A 10,444-nucleotide genomic window follows, 5' to 3' on the forward strand; every position below is an offset into this window, starting at 1 on the left:
GAGGCCTGTGGCTAGTGGTGTTCCCCAGGGGGCAATACTGGGCCCGGTCCTGTTTCACTTATTCATCAATGACCTGGACGAAGGAACAGAGTGTACACTCAGCAAATTTGCTGATGACAGAAAACTGGGAGGGGTGGCCGATACACCAGAAGACTGTGCTGCCATTCAGCGAGACCTGGACAGGCTGGAGAGCTGGGCGGAGAGGAACCTCATGAAGTTCAACAAAAGCAAGTATAGAGTCCTGCACCTAGGGAGGAGTAACCTCATGCACCGGTACAGGTTGGGTGCTGATCTACTGGAGAGCAGCTCTGCAGAGAAGGACCTGGGTGTTCTGGTGGACAACAAGTTCACCATTAGCCAGCAGTGTGCCCTTGTGGCCAGGAAGGCCTATGGTATCCTGGGGTGCATTAGGAAGAGTGTGGCCAACAGGTCAAGGGAGGTTATCCTGCCCCTCTACACGGCCCTGGTGAGGCCACATCTGGAGTACTGTGTGCAGTTCTGGGCCCCCCAGTTCAAGAAAGATAAGGAATTACTGGAGAGAGTCCAGTGGAGGGCTACAAAGATGACCAAAGGACTGGAGCATCTCTCTTATGAGGAGAGGCTGAGAGCGCTGGGTCTGTTCAGCTTGGAGAAGAGAAGACTGAGAGGGGATCTTATCAACACTTACAAATACCTTAGGGGTGGGTGTCAAGAGGAGGGGACCAGGCTCTTCTCAGTGGTGCCCAGTGACAGGATAAGGGGCAATGGGCACAAGCTGAAACATGGGAAGTTCCATCTGAATATGAGGAGGAACTTCTTTACTTTGAGAGTGACAGAGCACTGGAACAGGCTGCCCAGGGAGGTTGTGGAGTCTCCTTCTCTGGAGATATTCAAAACCCGCCTGGACGCAACCCTGTGCAACATGCTCTAGGTGACCCTGCTTTGGCAGGGGGTTGGACTAGATGATCTCCAGAGGTCCCTTCCAACCCTTAACCATTCTGTGATTCTGTGTGAAAACAAATAGACCTTGCAAGGTTACACTAGAACGTCCGAGTAATAGTGCATTTAACCCGTTTCCAATGGGTCCCACGGCATTCAATGGAACCTTATGCACTCTGCTATTCTCTATTGTGATTGCGGTTGCTGTGGTAACATCCAGTCCGGCGCTCCCTGCGGTTTGGGCTGCGAGTTGACTGCATAGGCCTGGAACTGGCTGGGAAGATTCATTTGTGTCAGCACACGGTTCCCCCCTGCATTCTTTCTCCAGTTTCCCTTCACTCTGCAGCTGCTTGTTATCAGCTGACCTTGAGCATTATACTTAGACTTGCATTGCTTCACAAAATGCCCCAGCTTCCTACAGCGATGACACATCAAAACAGAGTTACCTCCCCCACTCAGCTTCGACTTCTTAGGGCAATTTTTCTTAAAGTGACCTTCTTGCCCGCATGTATAACAACGATGAGCTACCTTAACTGCTGCCGCAAATGTTTTTGCTAAATGCTCCATCTGAAATGTGGTGGTTCCTACTTTCCCACAAGCATCCATTAGCTCGGTTAAGGTGGGGTTACGATTGGCCATCCCTGCAATAACTTTCCTGCCATCCTCATTTGCGTTGTCCTTCGCTAACTGTAGTAATAACGCTTCTTTAGCAGCCCTGTTTAGTATTTGTTTTTCTAAGGCATCTCTCAACCTATCTAAAAATGACACGTATCCCTCACCTGGACCTTGTTTTATTGTGGTCCAAGATTGTTGAGGAGCACCGTTATCAGGGACCTGCAACAGGGCCTGGAGGGCCAGTTCTTTTCCCTGTTGCAGGACTAAAGGATGCAAGCGAGCTTGCAATTGGGGAGAATTCATCGGAGGATCTCCCATCAACTGCGGTATCCCGGCCCCAAAACAGGGATCATCTTGTGGATATTCCAAATTCATCAATGCCTGTTCATTAGCCAATCGCCTCCAGTTTGCCTCAAAAAGCAACATTTGCATAGGGGTCAGTATCACTTGAGCAATCGCACGGCAGTCATGGGCTGTCAAGTCTCCTGTAAAAACACTACGCAATAACGATTGAGCATAGGGCGAGCCCAGACCATGTTGCATACATGTAGCTCTTAACTCCTTAATCACTCCCCAATTGAATGGCTCCCATTCTGGTGGGCCGCTCCCGTCCCCTCAATATACCGGGCAAGCTAATACCCTGCCACCCATAGCAGCTGCGGCCCCGAAATCACCGTCCGCAAGTGCGTGCTCTCTTAATTTTTCTCCAGAACCTGGCTGGGTCCGGGCCAGACGCAGTAACCTGGACTGGCTGCAGCGTGAATAACTCCTCCACGCTACCGCCTGACTTACCCGACCCTCGGGCTCTGCAGCAACTATGTCCTGCTTCCACCTCTTCAGAAAGGTCTATTAAGGGTGGCTCAGCCTCAGATTCGGTTAATGGGATGGTAGAAGGATCAATGTTCCGCTGCTGTTCTCTGGGCGGTGGGGGGGCTCTGGCTGCGCGGAGGGCGGGGAGGGGGGCTCTGGCGGCGCGGAGGGCAAAGTCACTGTGAAAGGAGCTGTAGCCGCCTCAGCTGCCGCCTTTGCTCTCTGTCCGCCTTCATTTGCTCCAGTGAGTCTAAAACTAACCTCCACGTCGTCAACGACACAGTGGCGATCTTGTCCCCCCTTGAGGCAGCCTCAAAGAGAGAAGTTCCAGCGCTTTGCCACGTACTAACTTCCAAAGCAGTCTGCGCTGTAGCTGGCAGATCATTCTTTTTACACCATACCAGCAATGTTCTCAGGGCATTCTCCTCATATTTGATGCCCCTCCTTTCAAGTATGCTCATCAATATCGTTAGTATGGAATTTTCCTCGGCTGAAATTTTAGCACCCATGTTAATCAGTCCCCAAAGGCTCACCTCTCTTGGTGTCTGTTACAGTGGTCTGGACCCCAGGCTCACTCCGCCTGTCTCAGCTACATTGGGCACCGCTGTCACCGCTCATCGTCCGCGGTCTCTCAGCACCTCTAAATGCTCCGGTCATGCCTCACACGCCCTGGTCGTGCCTCACACGGGGCACCATTTGTCGTTATATTTGTCACGGCGGTCAAATAAAAACAGGAGACAGAAGGATAGTTTCAAGCAGGCAGCAAAGCAAGAGCAAAAGCAAAAAGAGCACCTGTGTTTATTTTACTCCATTTTTTATATCTTCCCCCTCTAGCTGGCTAGCTTTATGATTGGTTGCACTCGCTATTCACGCGCCCGACCACAACTGCTGATTGGCCGTCACGCGACGTCCACGAGTCCATGGTTGGCAGCTGGAATGTCACTCCGAATCCTGTTTTTCTCACATCCTGTTTTCTTGCTAAATTCCTCTTCACTCTCAGGTTTAACCATTTCAAGGACATAGCTCCCTTCCTTCAAGGTCAGGGCCGCCAGCAGCCCAGTCCAGTCCCTCAATTGCCCTGCTTCCTTCACGCAGGATCCTGAACTCCACCATCTCGTTGTCACTGCAGCCAAGGCTGCCACCAACCTTCACATCCCCAACCAGTCCCTCCTTGTTTGTTAGTACAAGGTCCAGCAGCACACCTCTCTGCGTTGGCTTCTCCACCACCTGTGTCAAAAAGTTATCATCAATGCTCTGCAGGAACCTCCTCAACTGTGTATGCCTAGCTGTGTTGTCTTTCCAGCAGATATCAGGGTGATTGAGGTCCCCCATGAGAACCAGGGCCTGTGATTGTGAGGCTACTTCCAGCTGTCTGTAGAAGGCCTCATCTACTTCCTCTTCCTGATCAGGTGGCCTGTAGTAAACCCCTACAACAGTGTCATCCGTGTTAGCCTGCCCCTTAATTCTTACCCATAGGCTCTCTACTCATTCTTCATCCTTCCCTAGGCAGAGCTCGATACATTCCAGTTGCTCTCTCACATAAAGGGCAACTCCACCTCCTCGCCTTGCTGGCCTGTCCTTCCTAAGAAGTACATACCCATACATGGCAGCATTGCAGTCATGTGAGCTATCCCATCATGTTTCTGTGATTGCAATGAGATCATGGCCCTGCGACCGCACATAGATCTCGCATTCTTCCTTTTTATTCCCCATGCTGCGTGCATTGGTGTACAGGCATTTCAGAGAGGTAATCGAGTATGCATGTTTCCCAGGAGGAGTGCGAGAGGATCCACCATATCTATACATACCCTTGAGGTGGTTGGCCTTCTGGTTCCCATCTTGGGAGGCAGCTAAGGAACATTTCTCACTGTTCTGGTTGGCCTGGCTTATTCCCCAGTTGGAAGTGGTGGCATGAGCCACTCTGGACCCCACCCCCCAAGTCCTTCAGTTTAAAGCCTGCCTCACCAAGTTGGCCAGCTTGCTGCCAAAGATTCCCTTGCCTCTCCTACACAGGTGGATTCCATCCCTCCCTAACAGGTTATAGTTATCAGTGTCCCATTGTCATAAAAGCCAAAACCCTCACAATGGCACCAGCCACGAAGCCAAGAGTTGATTTCCATTATACGTCTGTTTCTGGCTGCCCTGTTTCCTCTAAATGTTAAAATAGAGGAAAAGGTAACTTGGGCACCAATATTTTTCACTTGCACCCCCAGGACTTTGTAGTCTTCCTTGATTCTGCTCAGGTTCTGGCTTGTGGTGTCATTTGTGCCCACATGAAAGAGAATCGGCGGATAGTAGCCTGTGCTCTTGACAAGTTGTGGCACCCTCTCGGCAATATCTCGGACCTTAGCACCTGGAAGGCAGCATACCTCTCGTGACTCTCTGTCAGGTCGGCAGATGGGCGCCTCAGTGCCCCTCAACAGAGGGTCACCCACTACGAGCACTCATCGTTTCTTTTTATGACATCCACTGTGTGCTGCTGGTACAGTTTCTCCTTGTAGACCTTGCTCGTGGGTGTCTTTAGCTGTTAAAGCTTCATATCTATTTTTGGTTGTGATACTGGAGGGTGGAGACTGAAGCAGAGTCCTGCTTTTGTGGATCCCCAGGGTCCAAGGTGCCTCTTTCTCAGTGGTGTCCGCCACAGTAGCATGGTTCTGAAACCACCTATCTATCTCTGCCTTGGCTCCTCTAATACTGTGCAGCCTTTTAACTATTTCCTGCAACTTGTCCACTTCACGTAACAGATCATCAGCCCATGCACACCTTATGCAGGTACTTACCTTTTCTCCAGGAGAAGGGTCGGGGCACTTGTTGCAACCTACCACCAGTACTGAAGTCTTCTTCCTTACCGGTTCCATCTGGGTGGAAGCATCAGACATCTCAGGGGCTTTCTCTGCAGAAACGCTGGTTTTGACTCAGGCAAGTGCACACCATTATGGCAGAGACCTAGAGCATTTCCCTGGGCTGTGGACCTACAAGCAGGTTGCAGGGCCATTCCTGTGCACCCTGCCGTGTGAACTGCCACAAAAACTGCTGCACCGTGCCCTGGTCACTAGCATTCCCTAGGGCCGTTTAAATCTCCCATGGTTGCTCCTGGCAACGCCCAAGCTGCGTCAGCCTCGCCTGCGAGAGCTACTGGCTCCTGGCAGGCCTCTCTGCTCTTCCTCAGGTATCTCTGGCTCTGGGAACCCCCCTGTCTGCCTCAATCTAGCGCTCAGCCACAGAACTTACCATTGCCGCCATGGCATACCTCGTCGACTGAGTGCTGCTTTCGGTTTCTGTTCCTAGAGGACTGCACCCTGTGGAAAAGATCCACGTGTCCTGGTTTGGACTAGAACCAATTTTCCTTTCAGTGATTTTTCCTTTCAGCTAAGTTTCTTCTAAGTAACTGCACTTTCTGAAGCTGACTACATGTTTTTCAGACAGCGTCTGCTTCTAGGACTGATAACACTCGAAGTTTACAGTTATCACTGAGGCACCGGTAGGGATGGTATGCAGAAAAGCTCTTGCTTAGACTTATTCCTAGTGAAACCAAGGTCACTGCTAAATTCCTCATGGTCCAGAAGTGAAAGGCTGTAAAAGAGTCACACTTGTGGGGAGGAGCAGACAGGACAGGTGACCCAAAATTGACCAATGAGGTATTCCATCCCATACACATCATTCTCAGTATAAAGCTAGGGGATCACGAGGGTCACATTCTCTTTTTCTATGGCTGGCATCCGAAGATGACTCTGTCTTTCTCCTGCCCTCAATCCCAATCTGTGCATTCCTGAATAAAGTTCCCATCTGCTGCTGAGTCCAGTCTAGGACTTCCCGGAACCTGCCCTGCAGCACCACTGGTGATGTGATAGTCATCGAGGGAGCTCAATCTTGGTTTTGTATATCTTTATTTCCATTATTATTATTATACTCTTTTTCATTGTTATTGTTTATTAAAACTGTTTTAACTTTCCAACCCGTAAGTCTCTCTCCCTTTTCTGTTTTCCTTTCCCTTCTGGGGGAAGGAAAGGGTTAATAGAAAGCATCTGCCATCAGTTTAATAGCCAGCCCAGCTTTAAACCTCGACACCATGCTAGAGCAGTTCATGAACTGCAACCCACATTGGAGAAGGTCATGAAGGACTGTCTCCCATGGGTGGGACCCCACACTGGAGCAGGGGAAGAGTATGAGGAGGAAGGAGCAGCAGAGACAATGTGTGATGAACTGACTGCAACCCTCTTTCAGTTTAAAACCATTCCCCCTCGTCCTGTCACTACAAGCCCTTGTAAAAAGTCCCTCTCCAGCTTTCCTATAGGCCCCCTTCAGGTACTGGAAGGCTGCTATAAGGTCTCCCCAGAGCCTTCTCTTCTCCAGGCTGAACAAGCCCAACTCTCTCAGCCTCTCTTCATAGGAGAGGTGCTCCAGCCCTCTGATCATCTTTGTGGCCCTCCTCTGGACTCGCTCCAACAGGTCCATGTCCTTCTTATGTTGGGGGCCCCAGAGCTGAATGCAGTACTCCAGGTGGGGTCTCACGAGAGCAGAGTAGAGGGGGAGAATCACCTCCCTCGACCTGCTGGCCACACTTCTTTTGATGCAGCCCAAGATATGGTTGGCTTTCTGGGCTGCAAGTTTTTAACTAAATGACAGATTGGGAAATAGGTATGCAGAGACTCAGTCTTCTAAATCCTGATTGTCTTTTCAAAATTATACCTAGTGGATATTATCAGCCAAGAAATTTAAACAACCTGCAGCCTGTCTCAATGCTACCTTGAAAAACAAAAAAACAACAAAAAGCCCACAGAAATTTTTATCCTGTCCGAATCTAAGGATACAATAACTGTTCTATCAGCTGATGCCATTAAAATGTTGTGGGTTTTTTTTTTTTTTTTCCAGAAGCATCTGACAAAGAAAATGGTGCTATAGCTGTTATTTTGTGTGTATATCCACAAAGTTCAAAACTTTTTTCTCCGGTCTGAAAAAAACATGGAAAATTAAGGGTAAAATTTGGAAAATGCCTACTGCAACATATGACATAAATACCAAATTACCTTTGCAAGCAAGAATTTCTAAGAGTCTAAAAATCTCTCTTTCTAAAGGCATTTATAGATTTACTTCTTCCTACCTTTAATACTTTTCAAGATCTTACCCCAAATTAAGTAACAGATTAAGTATAAATGTAAAGGAATACTACATAATAAAAATCACTCCAAGTGTAAAAAAAACCTCTAAAAGCCTTTAAGAACTAAGTTCTGTATTAAACTCACTTTTTTAATGCAAATATTGGCCATTCACCCTATTTAACTGATACTACAGTAATTCAGATTTGTTGACAAACCCTCTCTTGAAAAAGTAATTTTTTTATTTTAATTAGAAAAACTTAACTGTCTCTGTTTAGCCTGCACCCAGGGCTAAAGAATAAGCAGTTGTTCTATCACCCAATCTCCCCTCCCCAACTGAGGAAGGGAATTGAGAAAAGGAGGGGAGACTCATAGATTAAAACTAAAACAGATTTCATAAAATAAGAAAACCAATGGAGAAGGGGGGGAAGGGGACCTATCTCTAGAAAGCTTTCCCATTTATAGTGGACCTGACTTTAATGTTATAGAATACACCTGTGAGCCAGCCTGGGTCAGCTGCCATGGCTTACTGCTAATGGCCTTGATCACCATACCACAGCTGGCCACAAACTGAAACAAAATGTAACAGAAAAGTGATTCTATACATTTTATTCCCATGAAACCAGGACACTTGAGCTATATTTATGGCAAACACAGTACTGCCAATTTCCTATAGGTTCAAGATGGTGGTTTAGATAACTGCAGCTACTTCTGCTCTGTTTAGTTAGATGGCAAAACCCAACAAACAAACATGCAGAAGCATACCGGTGTTTTAATAATGCAATTAAAATATAGGGTAGTTATAACTGTATACTTTTTGTGGGTTATATATGTGGGTTAAGTTTTTGAATTGAAACTACAAAAAGATTTGCTTAAAAACATAAGAAAAAACCTACAGAAGTAGAAAATTGAACTCTGTTCCTAAGCTCAACATCTAAATTAGTTTTACATCCACTAATTGCTCAGAACACCCAGTATATATACTCACATATATGTTTTTGAATATTCAAAAAAAATTTCCTTTTTCAAATTATGTAATTATAAAAGGCCTTCAATAGCAAAGCACTAACTGAAACCACTCAAAAGAGAGGAAGTTTCAAGTTCCCCCTTCCATATTTTAAAATTCCACCATCATAAATGTCACATATAAATCTTTCAGAAGGTTTCCACAAAAGTTTACAGTCTGAGATTTCTTTCTTCCTCAACTTGAATGTCTGATACTCCCAGTTTAGACAGCACAGTATATCTCCCTTTTAGACTTCCTATTGAACAATCTAACTTGTATACTAGTCCTCCTTAACACAGGTATAATGCTCATCCCTTCTCTATAATTTTCTCAGTGATATGGAGACACAGAGCAGAGGAGCAGAACAACTGGTATCACACTTACAGAGCACTATTTCCATGATAAATCTAATGTCTTGGAAGGTTTTCAAAAGTTATAAGAGGACTTTTATCACAGCAAACAAGGCCGGCCTTGTTTCTGCACTGCATGAAATGTTTAACTTTCACTGACTTTGGTATCTTTCTAACACAGTTTTGTGTTAGCTCTCCATTTAGTCTAACCAGTTATACTACAAAAAGATATTGCAAATAGAGCCACTGAAATGTACTTAAAACTACTAGAGTATAGATATAAATCTTAGCAGGATTGGGCCCCTGCTATGTATTTGTTGAATCGGTAGTCAACATCTTAGTGTTTACAGTAAACACTGGACATATTTTAAAAGAAGAATTAAAGTCACAAGTTCATATACACCTCTGCTTTTCATGTCATTATTTCATCTCAAATCTCTCTAAAAATCACTGTCTTCCCAAAACATTCTAACTTTTAAAACTTGTTCTCTTGGGTTCACACAGCTTTTGCCTTCTTAGCTCTCCTTTGTAAGCTAAGATTTGATGAACTCCCTCCACTTCTGCATTTTCTAACATCAGCTCTGCTATGAATCTGTGCAACAATTCTTATTTATTCTGCTTTTTCACTAGTAGATATTTCTAACTAACTCCTCTCCCCAACTTCTACCCTCTTCAGAGCACGCAAGCTACCTCCCCCCAAAAAAGAGCTAACCTGAGCATTCCACAGAAATATGATTCCATCGTCTCCTGCAGATGCAAACCTGGGAAAAAAAAAAGAAAAAAGGAAAAAGAAAAAGTTGTGAAATCTTCAATATAGCATAATGTAGTGGAACAGCAGTAAGCAGTTATGTAAGAAAAATATTTACAAGATATATCAGACTCTGGCTTTAATCTAAAGAATAAATGCATATCCATAAATCCCAATTACAGTTTATAAACTTAAGTCAGTACATTTAAATAGGTGTTTATCAACACATACTTAATACAAGAACAAGGCTTAAGATTTCCAATACATACTACTATAAATGGAATCCCACAATACAGAACCAATTCTCTTCTTGTTTAAAAATTGAATATGATATCTTATACACCAAATAACACCGAACTCTAAAACCAAATACTATCAGTCAGAGCCAACTGACTGCAAGACATCTAACAAGTTACAAACCACACATCTGAGTTCAGCCCAGGAGCAGAAGAACCCAGTATTTATCACGACACTTTAACCAGTAGCTTAAAAGAACTCCCAAAGGGAGTGCATTTAAGGTACTGAATATGGCTTCTGCTAAAAATCCAGCTGAAGGGCATACCATATGAGGAAAAAATAGGCTCATTTTAGCATGTTATTAGTTTGTTAATCTCACATTAACAAAGTCTGACCTAAATTCAATCTTTTCCCTAGGCTAGAGTGAATATCTGCAACCATTTGCCTACATTTGTACCCACTACAGTTGCATTGAAGCTGGAGCACACATCCCAGCTTACCCAGTAAAGACATACTATGAGTTGAGAAAGCCTAGAACCTAGCACGACCTTCCAAGAAAATTTAATTCAGTTGTTAGTTGCAAATATACCTACCTGTTGCCGCTTGTCTGCAGCAAGCTCCGTTCGGTTGCTGGCTGGCCTGAGGCTATCCGCACCCCAGGGCC

The sequence above is a fragment of the Nyctibius grandis genome, chromosome W, assembly GCF_013368605.1.
Source record: "Nyctibius grandis isolate bNycGra1 chromosome W, bNycGra1.pri, whole genome shotgun sequence".
NCBI lineage: Eukaryota > Metazoa > Chordata > Aves > Nyctibiiformes > Nyctibiidae > Nyctibius > Nyctibius grandis.